The sequence below is a fragment of the Lepisma saccharinum genome, chromosome 13, assembly GCF_977018435.1.
Source record: "Lepisma saccharinum chromosome 13, izLepSacc3.1, whole genome shotgun sequence".
Taxonomy (NCBI): domain Eukaryota; kingdom Metazoa; phylum Arthropoda; class Insecta; order Zygentoma; family Lepismatidae; genus Lepisma; species Lepisma saccharinum.
Genome location: NC_139241.1, coordinates 15101506 through 15121231, shown reverse-complemented (window position 1 = coordinate 15121231; position 19726 = coordinate 15101506). Strand labels below are relative to the sequence as shown.

Sequence of the window (19726 nt, the reverse complement as noted above, 5' to 3'; positions counted from 1 at the left end):
TCTTAAAAAATTGTCATCTTGGCATTTTGTTTAAAAGTTTTATTTTTTAAAAAAAAAATATATCCTTTTCGACAAATCAACATTAAAAGCATGTTAAAACAAACAAAAGAACACAAATTTGCCAACCCTGTATGGAAGTAACATTGTGAAAAACAAGTCGTTAGCGTATGAAAGGAAATTTTGGAACACAAAATTCCTTTTACTTATTTCTTTCTCTCCAATTTACAATTGTCGAAATGTAACTTGCTTTGATGCCGAGAATTATTACGTTAAGTAATTTCCACGGAACTATCTTGTTTTATATTCATGGCTATTGCCCAATCTATAGTAAATTTCGAGATTCCATCACTACATATATACGTGCAAGAATCGCATGACATGAAAGTGACCCGTCATAACCGAAATAACTGCGGTAATTTTCTTTCCTGCTTCGGTGTGGTTTCTTTACGAAACATTATTAAGCATGCCTGTGGGAGAAACCCGAAAGTGTAATCGTGTTGCATATGAGAACAGGTAAACTGAAAATTCTTCGTGAAATGGAATGTGTTGCCAAAGTACAAGTTCCCACTAGTTGAAATGGTGGCCGAGAGATGGCAGAATTTGCTGTCGGTTTATCATTTGTGTACGTTGGTCCGTGCACATGACGCAAATTAGAAATCGGCACGGATTTATATCCTTATTTTCTCGTTTTAAGAAACGAAAATCACACAAAACGAGGTTTTATATTTCAACAAGTAAAACAGCGATTTCCTACGGAACCTACACGTTCCCATGAGCAGTGAATTGAACTGCAACATAGGCTAGGAAAAATTGGTGGCCTGGAAACAACTCTGGTTTCCCTTCATACGCAAAAATCTTTCGCCTTTTACTAAAGATTTCCGTGGAGGGGAACAACAAACGAGTCTATTATTATTTTTTATAAAGGCTTGGTACAAACTGAGCCCGATTAGCAAACACAACGAAAACTGTAGGTGGAAATGTGTGCTCTTGCTCAGCTTGATAATCTCTCACCTTCTGAAATTTGCAGGCAGGAGGATCTGTATGGGCGCTTCCTGCTAAATTTCCAAATGCTCTTGTCATTTCACAACGAAGCCGAACATGGAAATGACTTCACAGGGAGGATTGTATGGAAACAGAGTTAGCATGATCAAAACAAAGTGTTTTAAACAATATGTTTTCTCCGTTTAAAACATATTTCTTTGTTTATTTCAAATGTTTAAACAAAGCGTTTGAAACATGTTTCTTTTCAGATTTGTTTAAAACACATTTTGATACTTGACGTTTGATAGTTTGTGATTATTTGTGTTTTGTAACTACGCGTTTTCTTTAAATGAGTATCATTCTCTTTATTGTGCATTAGAATCAGCTCAGTGGTTCGAAATGTACATCAAATAACACACATAAGGTGATGAATACCGTGGGCCACGTTTAAAATTCATGGCTATGATTTATGCAGATGTTTAAGATTTATATCCATTCACGATGATAATTAATCAGAAGCTACCACTTGGACTCATTGGGGCCTGGAAACTGTGGATTAGTTGGAGCTTCTCGAACAGCGTACAGGCGAGATTTAAGACTAACATAAATGTGTATTTTAAGAAGTTAGTCAAGCGTTTGCTTGTAATATGAACACAATCAATCCTTGGACGTTCTACAGATACATTATTTTTTATTATTCTTAAAAAATTGTCATCTTGGCATTTTGTTTAAAAGTTTTATTTTTTTAAAAAAAAATATATCCTTTTCGACAAATCAACATTAAAAGCATGTTAAAACAAACAAAAGAACACAAATTTGCCAACCCTGTATGGAAGAAACATTGTGAAAAAGAAGTCGTTAGCTTACGATAGGAAATTTTGGAACACAAAATTCGTTTTACTTATTTCTTTCTCTCTAATTTACAATTGTCGAAATGTAACTTGCTTTGATGCCGAGAATTATTACGTTAAGTAATTTCCACGGAACTATCTTGTTTTATATTCATGGCTATTTCCCAATCTATAGTAAATTTCGAGATTCCATCACTACATATATACGTGCAAGAATCGCATGACATGAAAGTGACCCGTCACAACCGAAATAACTGCGGTAATTTTCTTTCTTGCTTCGGTTTGGTTTCTTTACGAAACATTATTAAGCATGCCTGTGGGAGAAACCCGAAAGTGTAATCGTGTTGCATATGAGAACAGATAAACTGAAAAATCTTCGTGAAATGGAATTTGTTGCCAAAATACAAGTTCCCACTAGTTGAAACGGTGGCCGAGAGATGGCAGAATTTGCTGTCGGTTTATCATTTGTGTACGTTGCTCCGTGCACATGACGCAAATCAGAAATCGGCACGGATTTATATCCTTATTCTCTCGTTTTAAGAAGCGAAAATCACACAAAACGAGGTTTTATGTTTCAGCAAGTAAAACAGCAATTTCCTACGGAACCTACACGTTCCCATGAGCAGTGAATTGAACTGCAACATAGGCTAGGAAAAATTGGTGGCCTGGAAACAACTCTGGTTTCCCTTCATACGCAAAAATCTTTCGCCTTTTACTAAAGATTTCCGTGGAGGGGAACAACAAACGAGTCTAATATTATTTTTTATAAAGGCTTGGTACAAACTGAGCCCGATTAGCAAACACAACGAAAACTGTAGGTGGAAATGTGTGCTCTTGCTCAGCCTAATAATCTCTCACCTTCTGAAATTTGCAGGCAGGAGGATCTGTATGGGCGCTTGCTGCTAAATTTCCAAATGCTCTTGTCATTTCACAAACGAAGCCGAACATGGAAATGACTTCACAGGGAGGATTGTATGGAAACAGAGTTAGCATGATAAAAACAAAGTGTTTTAAACAATATGTTTTCTCCGTTTAAAACATATTTCTTTGTTTATTTCAAATGTTTAAACAAAGCGTTTGAAACATGTTTCTTTTCAGATTTGTTTAAAACACATTTTGATACTTGACGTTTGATAGTTTGTGATAATTTGTGTGTTTTGTAACTACGCGTTTTCTTTAAATGAGTATCATTCTTTTCATTGTGCATTAGAATCTGCTCAGTGGTTCAAAATGTACATCAAATAACACACATATGGTGATGAATACCGTGGGCCACGTTCAAAATTCATGGCTATGACTTATGCAGATGTTTAAGATTTAGATCCATTCACGATGATAATTAATCAGAAGCTACCACTTGGACTCAGTGGGGCCTGGAAACTGTGGATTAGTTGGAGCTTCTCGAACAGCGTACAGGCGAGATTTAAGACTAACATAAATGTGTATTTTAAGAAGTTAGTCAAGCGTTTGCTTGTAATATGAACACAATCAATCCTTGGATGTTCTACAGATACATTATTTTGCATTATTCTTAAAAAAAATGTCATCTTGGCATTTTGTTTAAAAGTTTTATTTTTTAAAAAATATATATCCTTTTCGACAAATCAACATTAAAAGCATGTTAAAACAAACAAAAGAACACAAATTTGCCAACCCTGTATGGAAGTAACATTGTGAAAAGGAAGTCGTTAGCGTATGATAGGAAATTTTGGAACACAAAATTCCTTTTACCTATTTCTTTCTCTCTTATTTACAATTGTCGAAATGTAACTTGCTTTGATGCCGAGAATTATTACGTTAAGTAATTTCCACGGAACTATCTTGTTTTATATTCATGGCTATTGCTCAATCTATACTAAATTTCGAGATTCCATCATTACATATATACGTGCAAGAATCGCATGACATGAAAGTGACCCGTCACAACCGAAATAACTGCGGTAATTTTATTTCTTGCTTCGGTTTGGTTTCTTTACGAAACATTATTAAGCATGCCTGTGGGAGAAACCCGAAAGTGTAATCGTCTTGTATATGAGAACAGGTAAACTGAAAAATCTTCGTGAAATGGAATTTGTTGCCAAAATACAAGTTCCCACTAGTTGAAATGGTGGCCGAGAGATGGCAGAATTTGCTGTCGGTTTATCATTTGTGTACGTTGGTCCGTGCACATGACGCAAATTAGAAATCGGCACGGATTTATATCCTTATTCTCTCGTTTTAAGAAACGAAAATCACACAAAACGAGGTTTTATGTTTCAGCAAGTAAAACAGCAATATCCAACGGAACCTACACGTTAGCGCTTGCTGCTAAATTTCCAAATGCTCTTGTCATTTCACAAACGAAGCCGAACATGGAAATGACTTCACAGGGAGGATTGTATGGAAACAGAGTTAGCATGATCAAAACAAAGTGTTTTAAACAATATGTTTTCTCCGTTTAAAACATATTTCTTTGTTTATTTCAAATGTTTAAACAAAGCGTTTGAAACATGTTTCTTTTCAGATTTGTTTAAAACAAATTTTGATACTTGACGTTTGATAGTCTGTGATTATTTGTGTGTTTTGTAACTACGCGTTTTCTTTAAATGAGTATCATTCTCTTTATTGTGCATTAGAATCAGCTCAGTGGTTCAAAATGTACATCAAATAACACACATATGGTGATGAATACCGTGGGCCACGTTTAAAATTCTTGGCTATGATTTATGCAGATGTTTAAGATTTAGATCCATTCACGATGATAATTAATCAGAAGCTACCACTTGGACTCAGTGAGGCCTGGAAACTGTGGATTAGTTCGAGTTTCTCGAACAGCGTACAGGAGAGATTTAAGACTAACATAAATGTGTATTTTAAGAAGTTAGTCAAGCGTTTGCTTGTAATATGAACACAATCAATCCTTGGATGTTCTACAGATACATTATTTTTCATTATTCTTAAAAAAATGTCATCTTGGCATTTTGTTTAAAAGTTTTGTTTTTTAAAAAAAAATATATCCTTTTCGACAAATCAACATTAAAAGCATGTTAAAACAAACAAAAGAACACAAATTTTCCAACCCTGTATGGAAGTAACATTGTGAAAAAGAAGTCGTTAGCGTATGATAGGAAATTTTGGAACACAAAATTCCTTTTACTTATTTCTTTCTCTCTAATTTACAATTGTCGAAATGTAACTTGCTTTGATGCCGAGAATTATTACGTTAAGTAATTTCCACGGAACTATCTTGTTTTATAATCATGGCTATTGCCCAATCTATAGTAAATTTCGAGATTCCATCACTACATCTATACGTGCAAGAATCGCATGACATGAAAGTGACCCTTCACAACCAAAATAACTGCGGTAATTTTCTTTCTTGCTTCGGTTTGGTTTCTTTACGAAACATCATTAAGCATGTATGTGGGAGAAACCCGAAAGTGTAATCCTGTTGCATATGAGAACAGATAAACTGAAAAATCTTCGTGAAATGGAATTTGTTGCCAAAATACAAGTTCCCAATAGTTGAAATGGTGGCCGAGAGATGGCAGAATTTGCTGTCGGTTTATCATTTGTGTACGTTGCTCCGTGCACATGACGCAAATTAGAAATCGGCACGGATTTATATCCTTATTCTCTCGTTTTAAGAAACGAAAATCACACAAAACGAGGTTTTATGTTTCAGCAAGTAAAACAGCAATTTCCTACGGAACCTACACGTTCCCATGAGCAGTGATTAGAACTGCAACATAGGCTAGGAAAAATTGGTGGCCTGGAAACAACTCTGGTTTCGCTTCATACGCAAAAATCTTTCGCCTTTTACTAAAGATTTCCGTGGAGGGGAACAACAAACGAGTCTAATTTTTTTTTTTTATAAAGGCTTGGTACAAACTGAGCCCGATTAGCAAACACAACGAAAACTGTAGGTGGAAATGTGTGCTCTTGCTCAGCTTGATAATCTCTCACCTTCTGAAATTTGCAGGCAGGAGGATCTGTATGGGCGCTTGCTGCTAAATTTCCAAATGCTCTTGTCATTTCACAAACGAAGCCGAACATGGAAATGACTTCACAGGGAGGATTGTATGGAAACAGAGTTAGCATGATCAAAACAAAGTGTTTTAAACAATATGTTTTCTCCGTTTAAAACATATTTCTTTGTTTATTTCAAATGTTTAAACAAAGCGTTTGAAACATGTTTCTTTTCAGATTTGTTTAAAACACATTTTGATACTTGACGTTTGATAGTTTGTGATAATTTGTGTGTTTTGTAACTACGCGTTTTCTTTAAATGAGTATCATTCTTTTCATTGTGCATTAGAATCTGCTCAGTGGTTCAAAATGTACATCAAATAACACACATATGGTGATGATTACCGTGGGCCACGTTTAAAATTCGTGGCTATGATTTATGCAGATCTTTAAGATTTAGATCCATTCACGATGTTAATTAATCAGTAGCTACCACTTGGACACAGTGGGGCCAGGAAACTGTGGATTAGTTGGAGCTTCTCGAACAGCGTACAGGCGAGATTTAAGACTAACATAAATGTGTATTTTAAGAAGTTAGTCAAGCGTTTGCTTGTAATATGAACACAATCAATCCTTGGATGTTCTACAGATACATTATTTTGCATTATTCTTAAAAAAAATGTCATCTTGGCATTTTGTTTAAAAGTTTTATTTTTTAAAAAATATATATCCTTTTCGACAAATCAACATTAAAAGCATGTTAAAACAAACAAAAGAACACAAATTTGCCAACCCTGTATGGAAGTAACATTGTGAAAAGGAAGTCGTTAGCGTATGATAGGAAATTTTGGAACACAAAATTCCTTTTACCTATTTCTTTCTCTCTTATTTACAATTGTCGAAATGTAACTTGCTTTGATGCCGAGAATTATTACGTTAAGTAATTTCCACGGAACTATCTTGTTTTATATTCATGGCTATTGCTCAATCTATACTAAATTTCGAGATTCCATCATTACATATATACGTGCAAGAATCGCATGACATGAAAGTGACCCGTCACAACCGAAATAACTGCGGTAATTTTATTTCTTGCTTCGGTTTGGTTTCTTTACGAAACATTATTAAGCATGCCTGTGGGAGAAACCCGAAAGTGTAATCGTCTTGTATATGAGAACAGGTAAACTGAAAAATCTTCGTGAAATGGAATTTGTTGCCAAAATACAAGTTCCCACTAGTTGAAATGGTGGCCGAGAGATGGCAGAATTTGCTGTCGGTTTATCATTTGTGTACGTTGGTCCGTGCACATGACGCAAATTAGAAATCGGCACGGATTTATATCCTTATTCTCTCGTTTTAAGAAACGAAAATCACACAAAACGAGGTTTTATGTTTCAGCAAGTAAAACAGCAATTTCCAACGGAACCTACACGTTAGCGCTTGCTGCTAAATTTCCAAATGCTCTTGTCATTTCACAAACGAAGCCGAACATGGAAATGACTTCACAGGGAGGATTGTATGGAAACAGAGTTAGCATGATCAAAACAAAGTGTTTTAAACAATATGTTTTCTCCGTTTAAAACATATTTCTTTGTTTATTTCAAATGTTTAAACAAAGCGTTTGAAACATGTTTCTTTTCAGATTTGTTTAAAACAAATTTTGATACTTGACGTTTGATAGTTTGTGATTATTTGTGTGTTTTGTAACTACGCGTTTTCTTTAAATGAGTATCATTCTCTTTATTGTGCATTAGAATCAGCTCAGTGGTTCAAAATGTACATCAAATAACACACATATGGTGATGAATACCGTGGGCCACGTTTAAAATTCTTGGCTATGATTTATGCAGATGTTTAAGATTTAGATCCATTCACGATGATAATTAATCAGAAGCTACCACTTGGACTCAGTGAGGCCTGGAAACTGTGGATTAGTTCGAGTTTCTCGAACAGCGTACAGGAGAGATTTAAGACTAACATAAATGTGTATTTTAAGAAGTTAGTCAAGCGTTTGCTTGTAATATGAACACAATCAATCCTTGGATGTTCTACAGATACATTATTTTTCATTATTCTTAAAAAAATGTCATCTTGGCATTTTGTTTAAAAGTTTTGTTTTTTAAAAAAAAATATATCCTTTTCGACAAATCAACATTAAAAGCATGTTAAAACAAACAAAAGAACACAAATTTGCCAACCCTGTATGGAAGTAACATTGTGAAAAAGAAGTCGTTAGCGTACGATAGGAAATTTTGGAACACAAAATTCCTTTTACTTATTTCTTTCTCTCTAATTTACAATTGTCGAAATGTAACTTGCTTTGATGCCGAGAATTATTACGTTAAGTAATTTCAACGGAACTATCTTGTTTTATATTCATGGCTATTTCCCAATCTATAGTAAATTTCGAGATTCCATCACTACATATATACGTGCAAGAATCGCATGACATGAAAGTGACCCGTCACAACCGAAATAACTGCGGTAATTTTCTTTCTTGCTTCGGTTTGGTTTCTTTACGAAACATTATTAAGCATGCCTGTGGGAGAAACCCGAAAGTGTAATCGTGTTGCATATGAGAACAGATAAACTGAAAAATCTTCGTGAAATGGAATTTGTTGCCAAAATACAAGTTCCCACTAGTTGAAACGGTGGCCGAGAGATGGCAGAATTTGCTGTCGGTTTATCATTTGTGTACGTTGCTCCGTGCACATGACGCAAATTAGAAATCGGCACGGATTTATATCCTTATTCTCTCGTTTTAAGAAACGAAAATCACACAAAACGAGGTTTTATGTTTCAGCAAGTAAAACAGCAATTTCCTACGGAACCTACACGTTCCCATGAGCAGTGAATTGAACTGCAACATAGGCTAGGAAAAATTGGTGGCCTGGAAACAACTCTGGTTTCCCTTCATACGCAAAAATCTTTCGCCTTTTACTAAAGATTTCCGTGGAGGGGAACAACAAACGAGTCTAATATTATTTTTTATAAAGGCTTGGTACAAACTGAGCCCGATTAGCAAACACAACGAAAACTGTAGGTGGAAATGTGTGCTCTTGCTCAGCCTAATAATCTCTCACCTTCTGAAATTTGCAGGCAGGAGGATCTGTATGGGCGCTTGCTGCTAAATTTCCAAATGCTCTTGTCATTTCACAAACGAAGCCGAACATGGAAATGACTTCACAGGGAGGATTGTATGGAAACAGAGTTAGCATGATCAAAACAAAGTGTTTTAAACAATATGTTTTCACCGTTTAAAACATATTTCTTTGTTTATTTCAAATGTTTAAACAAAGCGTTTGAAACATGTTTCTTTTCAGATTTGTTTAAAACAAATTTTGATACTTGACGTTTGATAGTTTGTGATTATTTGTGTGTTTTGTAACTACGCGTTTTCTTTAAATGAGTATCATTCTCTTTATTGTGCATTAGAATCAGCTCAGTGGTTCAAAATGTACATCAAATAACACACATATAATGATGAATACCGTGGGCCACGTTTAAAATTCTTGGCTATGATTTATGGAGATGTTTAAGATTTAGATCCATTCACGATGATAATTAATCAGAAGCTACCACTTGGACTCAGTGGGGCCTGGAAACTGTGGATTAGTTGGAGCTTCTCGAACAGCGTACAGGCGAGATTTAAGACTAACATAAATGTGAATTTTAAGAAGTTAGTCAAGCGTTTGCTTGTAATATGAACACAATCAATCCTTGGATATTCTACAGATACATTATTTTTCATTATTCTTAAAAAATTGTCATCTTGGCATTTTGTTTAAAAGTTTTATTTTTTTAAAAAAAAATATATCCTTTTCGACAAATCAACATTAAAAGCATGTTAAAACAAACAAAAGAACACAAATTTGCCAACCCTGTATGGAAGTAACATTGTGAAAAACAAGTCGTTAGCGTATGAAAGGAAATTTTGGAACACAAAATTCCTTTTACTTATTTCTTTCTCTCCAATTTACAATTGTCGAAATGTAACTTGCTTTGATGCCGAGAATTATTACGTTAAGTAATTTCCACGGAACTATCTTGTTTTATATTCATGGCTATTGCCCAATCTATACTAAATTTCGAGATTCCATCACTACATATATACGTGCAAGAATCGCACGACATGAAAGTGACCCGTCATAACCGAAATAACTGCGGTAATTTTCTTTCCTGCTTCGGTGTGGTTTCTTTACGAAACATTATTAAGCATGCCTGTGGGAGAAACCCGAAAGTGTAATCGTGTTGCATATGAGAACAGGTAAACTGAAAATTCTTCGTGAAATGGAATGTGTTGCCAAAGTACAAGTTCCCACTAGTTGAAATGGTGGCCGAGAGATGGCAGAATTTGCTGTCGGTTTATCATTTGTGTACGTTGGTCCGTGCACATGACGCAAATTAGAAATCGGCACGGATTTATATCCTTATTTTCTCGTTTTAAGAAACGAAAATCACACAAAACGAGGTTTTATGTTTCAACAAGTAAAACAGCGATTTCCTACGGAACCTACACGTTCCCATGAGCAGTGAATTGAACTGCAACATAGTCTAGGAAAAATTGGTGGCCTGGAAACAACTCTGGTATCCCTTCATACGCAAAAATCTATCGCCTTTTACTAAAGATTTCCGTGGAGGGGAACAACAAACGAGTCTATTATTATTTTTTATAAAGGCTTGGTACAAACTGAGCCCGATTAGCAAACACAACGAAAACTGTATGTGGAAATGTGTGCTCTTGCTCAGCTTGATAATCTCTCACCTTCTGAAATTTGCAGGCAGGAGGATCTGTATGGGCGCTTCCTGCTAAATTTCCAAATGCTCTTGTCATTTCACAACGAAGCCGAACATGGAAATGACTTCACAGGGAGGATTGTATGGAAACAGAGTTAGCATGATCAAAACAAAGTGTTTTAAACAATATGTTTTCTCCGTTTAAAACATATTTCTTTGTTTATTTCAAATGTTTAAACAAAGCGTTTGAAACATGTTTCTTTTCAGATTTGTTTAAAACACATTTTGATACTTGACGTTTGATAGTTTGTGATTATTTGTGTGTTTTGTAACTACGCGTTTTCTTTAAATGAGTATCATTCTCTTTATTGTGCATTAGAATCAGCTCAGTGGTTCGAAATGTACATCAAATAACACACATAAGATGATGAATACCGTGGGCCACGTTTAAAATTCATGGCTATGATTTATGCAGATGTTTAAGATTTATATCCATTCACGATGATAATTAATCAGAAGCTACCACTTGGACTCAGTGGGGCCTGGAAACTGTGGATTAGTTGGAGCTTCTCGAACAGCGTACAGGCGAGATTTAAGACTAACATAAATGTGTATTTTAAGAAGTTAGTCAAGCGTTTGCTTGTAATATGAACACAATCAATCCTTGGACGTTCTACAGATACATTATTTTTCATTATTCTTAAAAAATTGTCATCTTGGCATTTTGTTTAAAAGTTTTATTTTTTAAAAAAAAAATATATCCTTTTCGACAAATCAACATTAAAAGCATGTTAAAACAAACAAAAGAACACAAATTTGCCAACCCTGTATGGAAGTAACATTGTGAAAAAGAAGTCGTTAGCGTACGATAGGAAATTTTGGAACACAAAATTCGTTTTACTTATTTCTTTCTCTCTAATTTACAATTGTCGAAATGTAACTTGCTTTGATGCCGAGAATTATTACGTTAAGTAATTTCCACGGAACTATCTTGTTTTATATTCATGGCTATTTTACCCAATCTATAGTAAATTTCGAGATTCCATCACTACATATATACGTGCAAGAATCGCATGACATGAAAGTGACCCGTCATAACCGAAATAACTGCGGTAATTTTCTTTCTTGCTTCGGTGTGGTTTCTTTACGAAACATTATTAAGCATCCCTGTGGGAGAGACCCGAAAGTGTAATCGTGTTGCATATGAGAACAGGTAAACTGAAAATTCCTCGTGAAATGGAATGTGTTGCCAAAGTACAAGTTCCCACTAGTTGAAATGGTGGCCGAGAGATGGCAGAATTTGCTGTCGGTTTATCATTTGTGTACGTTGGTCCGTGCACATGACGCATTTTAGAAATCGGCACGGATTTATATCCTTATTTTCTCGTTTTAAGAAACGAATATCACACAAAACGAGGTTTTATATTTCAACAAGTAAAACAGCAATTTCCTACGGAACCTACACGTTCCCATGAGCAGTGAATTGAACTGCAACATAGGCTAGGAAAAATTGGTGGCCTGGAAACAACTCTGGTTTCCCTTCATACGCAAAAATCTTTCTCCTTTTACTAAAGATTTCCGTGGAGGGGAACAACAAACGAGTCTATTATTATTTTTTATAAAGGCTTGGTACAAACTGAGCCCGATTAGCAAACACAACGAAAACTGTAGGTGGAAATGTGTGCTCTTGCTCAGCTTGATAATCTCTCACCTTCTGAAATTTGCAGGCAGGAGGATCTGTATGGGCGCTTCCTGCTAAATTTCCAAATGCTCTTGTCATTTCACAACGAAGCCGAACATGGAAATGACTTCACAGGGAGGATTGTATGGAAACAGAGTTAGCATGATCAAAACAAAGTGATTTAAACAATATGTTTTCTCCGTTTAAAACATATTTCTTTGTTTATTTCAAATGTTTAAACAAAGCGTTTGAAACATGTTTCTTTTCAGATTTGTTTAAAACACATTCTCATACTTGACGTTTGATAGTTTGTGATTATTTGTGTGTTTTGTAACTAGGCGTGTTCTTTAAATGTGTATCATTCTCTTTATTGTGCATTAGAATCTGCTCAGTGGTTCAAAATGTACATCAAATAACACACATATGGTGATGAATACCGTAGGCCACGTTCAAAATTCATGGCTATGACTTATGCAGATGTTTAAGATTTAGATCCATTCACGATGATAATTAATCAGAAGCTACCACTTGGACTCAGTGGGGCCTGGAAACTGTGGATTAGTTGGAGCTTCTCGAACAGCGTACAGGCGAGATTTAAGACTAACATAAATGTGTATTTAAAGAAGTTAGTCAAGCGTTTGCTTGTAATATGAACACAATCAATCCTTGGATGTTCTACAGATACATTATTTTTCATTATTCTTAAAAAAATGTCATCTTGGCATTTTGTTTAAAAGTTTTATTTTTTTAAAAAAAATATATCCTTTTCGACAAATCAACATTAAAAGCATGTTAAAACAAACAAAAGAACACAAATTTGCCAACCCTGTATGGAAGTAACATTGTGAAAAAGGAGTCGTTAGCGTACGATAGGAAATTTTGGAACACAAAATTCCTTTTACTTATTTCTTTCTCTCTAATTTACAATTGTCGAAATGTAACTTGCTTTGATGCCGAGAATTATTACGTTAAGTAATTTCCACGGAACTATCTTGTTTTATATTCATGGCTATTTCCCAATCTATAGTAATTTTCGAGATTCCATCACTACATATATACGTGCAAGAATCGCATGACATGAAAGTGACCCGTCACAACCGAAATAACTGCGGTAATTTTCTTTCTTGCTTCGGTTTGGTTTCTTTACGAAACATTATTAAGCATGCCTGTGGGAGAAACCCGAAAGTGTAATCGTGTTGCATATGAGAACAGATAAACTGAAAAATCTTCGTGAAATGGAATTTGTTGCCAAAGTACAAGTTCCCACTAGTTGAAATGGTGGCCGAGAGATGGCAGAATTTGCTGTCGGTTTATCATTTGTGTACGTTGGTCCGTGCACATGACGCAAATTAGAAATCGGCACGGATTTATATCCTTATTCTCTCGTTTTAAGAAACGAAAATCACACAAAACGAGGTTTTATGTTTCAGCAAGTAAAACAGCAATTTCCAACGGAACCTACACGTTAGCGCTTGCTGCTAAATTTCCAAATGCTCTTGTCATTTCACAAACGAAGCCGAACATGGAAATGACTTCACAGGGAGGATTGTATGGAAACAGAGTTAGCATGATCAAAACAAAGTGTTTTAAACAATATGTTTTCTCCGTTTAAAACATATTTCTTTGTTTATTTCAAATGTTTAAACAAAGCGTTTGAAACATGTTTCTTTTCAGATTTGTTTAAAACACATTTTGATACTTGACGTTTGATAGTTTGTGATTATTTGTGTGTTTTGTAACTACGCGTTTTCTTTAAATGAGTATCATTCTCTTTATTGTGCATTAGAATCAGCTCAGTGGTTCAAAATGTACATCAAATAACACACATATGGTGATGAATACCGTGGGCCACGTTTAAAATTCTTGGCTATGATTTATGCAGATGTTTAAGATTTAGATCCATTCACGATGATAATTAATCAGAAGCTACCACTTGGACTCAGTGGGGCCTGGAAACTGTGGATTAGTTCGAGCTTCTCGAACAGCGTACAGGCGAGATTTAAGACTAACATAAATGTGAATTTTAAGAAGTTAGTCAAGCGTTTGCTTGTAATATGAACACAATCAATCCTTGGATATTCAACAGATACATTATTTTTCATTATTCTTAAAAAATTGTCATCTTGGCATTTTGTTTAAAAGTTTTATTTTTTTTAAAAAAAAATATATCCTTTTCGACAAATCAACATTAAAAGCATGTTAAAACAAACAAAAGAACACAAATTTGCCAACCCTGTATGGAAGTAACATTGTGAAAAACAAGTCGTTAGCGTATGAAAGGAAATTTTGGAACACAAAATTCCTTTTACTTATTTCTTTCTCTCCAATTTACAATTGTCGAAATGTAACTTGCTTTGATGCCGAGAATTATTACGTTATGTGATTTCCACGGAACTATCTTGTTTTATATTCATGGCTATTTTACCCAATCTATAGTAAATTTCGAGATTCCATCACTACATATATACGTGCAAGAATCGCATGACATGAAAGTGACCCGTCATAACCGAAATAACTGCGGTAATTTTCTTTCTTGCTTCGGTGTGGTTTCTTTACGAAACATTATTAAGCATGCCTGTGGGAGAAACCCGAAAGTGTAATCGTGTTGCATATGAGAACAGGTAAACTGAAAATTCCTCGTGAAATGGAATGTGTTGCCAAAGTACAAGTTCCCACTAGTTGAAATGGTGGCCGAGAGATGGCAGAATTTGCTGTCGGTTTATCATTTGTGTACGTTGGTCCGTGCACATGACGCAAATTAGAAATCGGCACGGATTTATATCCTTATTTTCTCGTTTTAAGAAACGAAAATCACACAAAACGAGGTTTTATATTTCAACAAGTAAAACAGCGATTTCCTACGGAACCTACACGTTCCCATGAGCAGTGAATTGAACTGCAACATAGGCTAGGAAAAATTGGTGGCCTGGAAACAACTCTGGTTTCCCTTCATACGCAAAAATCTTTCGCCTTTTACTAAAGATTTCCGTGGAGGGAAACAACAAACGAGTCTATTATTATTTTTTATAAAGGCTTGGTACAAACTGAGCCCGATTAGCAAACACAACGAAAACTGTAGGTGGAAATGTGTGCTCTTGCTCAGCTTGATAATCTCTCACCTTCTGAAATTTGCAGGCAGGAGGATCTGTATGGGCGCTTCCTGCTAAATTTCCAAATGCTCTTGTCATTTCACAACGAAGCCGAACATGGAAATGACTTCACAGGGAGGATTGTATGGAAACAGAGTTAGCATGATCAAAACAAAGTGTTTTAAACAATATGTTTTCTCCTTTTAAAACATATTTCTTTGTTTATTTCAAATGTTTAAACAAAGCGTTTGAAACATGTTTCTTTTCAGATTTGTTTAAAACACATTTTGATACCTGACGTTTGATAGTTTGTGATTATTTGTGTGTTTTGTAACTACGCGTTTTCTTTAAATGAGTATCATTCTCTTTATTGTGCATTAGAATCAGCTCAGTGGTTCGAAATGTACATCAAATAACACACATAAGGTGATGAATACCGTGGGCCACGTTTAAAATTCATGGCTATGATTTATGCAGATGTTTAAGATTTATATCCATTCACGATGATAATTAATCAGAAGCTACCACTTGGACTCAGTGGGGCCTGGAAACTGTGGATTAGTTGGAGCTTCTCGAACAGCGTACAGGCGAGATTTAAGACTAACATAAATGTGTATTTTAAGAAGTTAGTCAAGCGTTTGCTTGTAATATGAACACAATTAATCCTTGGATATTCTACAGATACATTATTTTTCATTATTCTTAAAAAAATGTCATCTTGGCATTTTGTTTAAAAGTTTTATTTTTTTAAAAAAAAATATATCCTTTTCGACAAATCAACATTAAAAGCATGTTAAAACAAACAAAAGAACACAAATTTGCCAACCCTGTATGGAAGTAACATTGTGAAAAAGGAGTCGTTAGCGTATGATAGGAAATTTTGGAACACAAAATTCCTTTTACTTATTTCTTTCTCTCTAATTTACAATTGTCGAAATGTAACTTGCTTTGATGCCGAGAATTATTACGTTAAGTAATTTCCACGGAACTATCTTGTTTTATATTCATGGCTATTTTACCCAATCTATAGTAAATTTCGAGATTCCATCACTACATATATACGTGCAAGAATCGCATGACATGAAAGTGACCCGTCATAACCGAAATAACTGCGGTAATTTTCTTTCTTGCTTCGGTGTGGTTTCTTTACGAAACATTATTAAGCATGCCTGTGGGAGAAACCCGAAAGTGTAATCGTGTTGCATATGAGAACAGGTAAACTGAAAATTCCTCGTGAAATGGAATGTGTTGCCAAAGTACAAGTTCCCACTAGTTGAAATGGTGGCCGAGAGATGGCAGAATTTGCTGTCGGTTTATCATTTTTGTACGTTGGTCCGTGCACATGACGCAAATTAGAAATCGGCACGGATTTATATCCTTATTCTCTCGTTTTAAGAAACGAAAATCACACAAAACGAGGTTTTATGTTTCAGCAAGTAAAACAGCAATTTCCAACGGAACCTACACGTTAGCGCTTGCTGCTAAATTTCCAAATGCTCTTGTCATTTCACAAACGAAGCCGAACATGGAAATGACTTCACAGGGAGGATTGTATGGAAACAGAGTTAGCATGATCAAAACAAAGTGTTTTAAACAATATGTTTTCTCCGTTTAAAACATATTTCTTTGTTTATTTCAAATGTTTAAACAAAGCGTTTGAAACATGTTTCTTTTCAGATTTGTTTAAAACACATTTTGATACTTGACGTTTGATAGTTTGTGATTATTTGTGTGTTTTGTAACTACGCGTTTTCTTTAAATGAGTATCATTCTCTTTATTGTGCATTAGAATCAGCTCAGTGGTTCAAAATGTACATCAAATAACACACATATGGTGATGAATACCGTGGGCCACGTTTAAAATTCTTGGCTATGATTTATGCAGATGTTTAAGATTTAGATCCATTCACGATGATAATTAATCAGAAGCTACCACTTGGACTCAGTGAGGCCTGGAAACTGTGTATTAGTTCGAGCTTCTCGAACAGCGTACAGGAGAGATTTAAGACTAACATAAATGTGTATTTTAAGAAGTTAGTCAAGCGTTTGCTTGTAATATGAACACAATCAATCCTTGGACGTTCTACAGATACATTATTTTTCATTATTCTTAAAAAATTGTCATCTTGGCATTTTGTTTAAAAGTTTTATTTTTTTAAAAAAAAATATATCCTTTTCGACAAATCAACATTAAAAGCATGTTAAAACAAACAAAAGAACACAAATTTGCCAACCCTGTATGGAAGTAACATTGTGAAAAAGAAGTCGTTAGCGTACGATAGGAAATTTTGGAACACAAAATTCCTTTTACTTATTTCTTTCTCTATAATTTACAATTGTCGAAATGTAACTTGCTTTGATGCCGAGAATTATTACGTTAAGTAATTTCAACGGAACTATCTTGTTTTATATTCATGGCTATTTCCCAATCTATAGTAAATTTCGAGATTCCATCACTACATATATACGTGCAAGAATCGCATGACATGAAAGTGACCCGTCACAACCGAAATAACTGCGGTAATTTTCTTTCTTGCTTCGGTTTGGTTTCTTTACGAAACATTATTAAGCATGCCTGTGGGAGAAACCCGAAAGTGTAATCGTGTTGCATATGAGAACAGATAAACTGAAAAATCTTCGTGAAATGGAATTTGTTGCCAAAATACAAGTTCCCACTAGTTGAAATGGTGGCCGAGAGATGGCAGAATTTGCTGTCGGTTTATCATTTGTGTACGTTGCTCCGTGCACATGACGCAAATTAGAAATCGGCACGGATTTATATCCTTATTCTCTCGTTTTAAGAAACGAAAATCACACAAAACGAGGTTTTATGTTTCAGCAAGTAAAACAGCAATTTCCTACGGAACCTACACGTTCCCATGAGCAGTGAATAGAACTGCAACATAGGCTAGGAAAAATTGGTGGCCTGGAAACAACTCTGGTTTCCCTTCATACGCAAAAATCTTTCGCCTTTTACTAAAGATTTCCGTGGAGGGGAACAACAAACGAGTCTATTATTATTTTTTATAAAGGCTTGGTACAAACTGAGCCCGATTAGCAAACACAACGAAAACTGTAGGTGGAAATGTGTGCTCTTGCTCAGCCTAATAATCTCTCACCTTCTGAAATTTGCAGGCAGGAGGATCTGTATGGGCGCTTGCTGCTAAATTTCCAAATGCTCTTGTAATTTCACAAACGAAGCCGAACATGGAAATGACTTCAGAGGGAGGATTGTATGGAAACAGAGTTAGCATGATCAAAACAAAGTGTTTTAAACAATATGTTTTCTCCGTTTAAAACATATTTCTTTGTTTATTTCAAATGTTTAAACAAAGCGTTTGAAACATGTTTCTTTTCAGATTTGTTTAAAACACATTCTCATACTTGACGTTTGATAGTTTGTGATTATTTGTGTGTTTTGTAACTACGCGTTTTCTTTAAATGAGTATCATTCTCTTTATTGTGCATTAGAATCAGCTCAGTGGTTCAAAATGTACATCAAATAACACACATATGGTGATGAATACCGTGGGCCACGTTTAAAATTCTTGGCTATGATTTATGGAGATGTTTAAGATTTAGATCCATTCACGATGATAATTAATCAGAAGCTACCACTTGGACTCAGTGGGGCCTGGAAACTGTGGATTAGTTGGAGCTTCTCGAACAGCGTACAGGCGAGATTTAAGACTAACATAAATGTGAATTTTAAGAAGTTAGTCAAGCGTTTGCTTGTAATATGAACACAATCAATCCTTGGATATTCAACAGATACATTATTTTTCATTATTCTTAAAAAATTGTCATCTTGGCATTTTGTTTAAAAGTTTTATTTTTTTAAAAAAAAATATATCCTTTTCGACAAATCAACATTAAAAGCATGTTAAAACAAACAAAAGAACACAAATTTGCCAACCCTGTATGGAAGTAACATTGTGAAAAACAAGTCGTTAGCGTATGAAAGGAAATTTTGGAACACAAAATTCCTTTTACTTATTTCTTTCTCTCCAATTTACAATTGTCGAAATGTAACTTGCTTTGATGCCGAGAATTATTACGTTAAGTGATTTCCACGGAACTATCTTGTTTTATATTCATGGCTATTTTACCCAATCTATAGTAAATTTCGAGATTCCATCACTACATATATACGTGCAAGAATCGCATGACATGAAAGTGACCCGTCATAACCGAAATAACTGCGGTAATTTTCTTTCTTGCTTCGGTGTGGTTTCTTTACGAAACATTATTAAGCATGCCTGTGGGAGAAACCCGAAAGTGTAATCGTGTTGCATATGAGAACAGGTAAACTGAAAATTCCTCGTGAAATGGAATGTGTTGCCAAAGTACAAGTTCCCACTAGTTGAAATGGTGGCCGAGAGATGGCAGAATTTGCTGTCGGTTTATCATTTGTGTACGTTGGTCCGTGCACATGACGC

At 35.0% G+C, this 19726-nt stretch overlaps 8 non-coding genes across 8 annotated transcripts; all 8 read left to right on the top strand.

The window, feature by feature from the left end:
* Positions 1-825: 825 nt before the first annotated feature.
* LOC145997604 (U5 spliceosomal RNA) lies at positions 826-943 on the top strand. The gene has a single exon (XR_014443005.1). It is a non-coding gene; the product is annotated as a U5 spliceosomal RNA (small nuclear RNA).
* A 1561-nt stretch (positions 944-2504) lies between these two features.
* On the top strand, positions 2505-2622 carry LOC145997924 (U5 spliceosomal RNA). Its single transcript, XR_014443307.1, has one exon. It is a non-coding gene; the product is annotated as a U5 spliceosomal RNA (small nuclear RNA).
* A 2968-nt stretch (positions 2623-5590) lies between these two features.
* LOC145997800 (U5 spliceosomal RNA) lies at positions 5591-5709 on the top strand. Its single transcript, XR_014443191.1, has one exon. It is a non-coding gene; the product is annotated as a U5 spliceosomal RNA (small nuclear RNA).
* Positions 5710-8677: 2968 nt separating this feature from the next.
* LOC145997923 (U5 spliceosomal RNA) lies at positions 8678-8795 on the top strand. Its single transcript, XR_014443306.1, has one exon. It is a non-coding gene; the product is annotated as a U5 spliceosomal RNA (small nuclear RNA).
* Positions 8796-10359: 1564 nt separating this feature from the next.
* On the top strand, positions 10360-10477 carry LOC145997826 (U5 spliceosomal RNA). The gene has a single exon (XR_014443215.1). It is a non-coding gene; the product is annotated as a U5 spliceosomal RNA (small nuclear RNA).
* Positions 10478-12042: 1565 nt separating this feature from the next.
* On the top strand, positions 12043-12160 carry LOC145997744 (U5 spliceosomal RNA). The gene has a single exon (XR_014443139.1). It is a non-coding gene; the product is annotated as a U5 spliceosomal RNA (small nuclear RNA).
* A 2971-nt stretch (positions 12161-15131) lies between these two features.
* LOC145997597 (U5 spliceosomal RNA) lies at positions 15132-15249 on the top strand. Its single transcript, XR_014442998.1, has one exon. It is a non-coding gene; the product is annotated as a U5 spliceosomal RNA (small nuclear RNA).
* A 2971-nt stretch (positions 15250-18220) lies between these two features.
* LOC145997603 (U5 spliceosomal RNA) lies at positions 18221-18338 on the top strand. Its single transcript, XR_014443004.1, has one exon. It is a non-coding gene; the product is annotated as a U5 spliceosomal RNA (small nuclear RNA).
* Positions 18339-19726: the final 1388 nt, after the last annotated feature.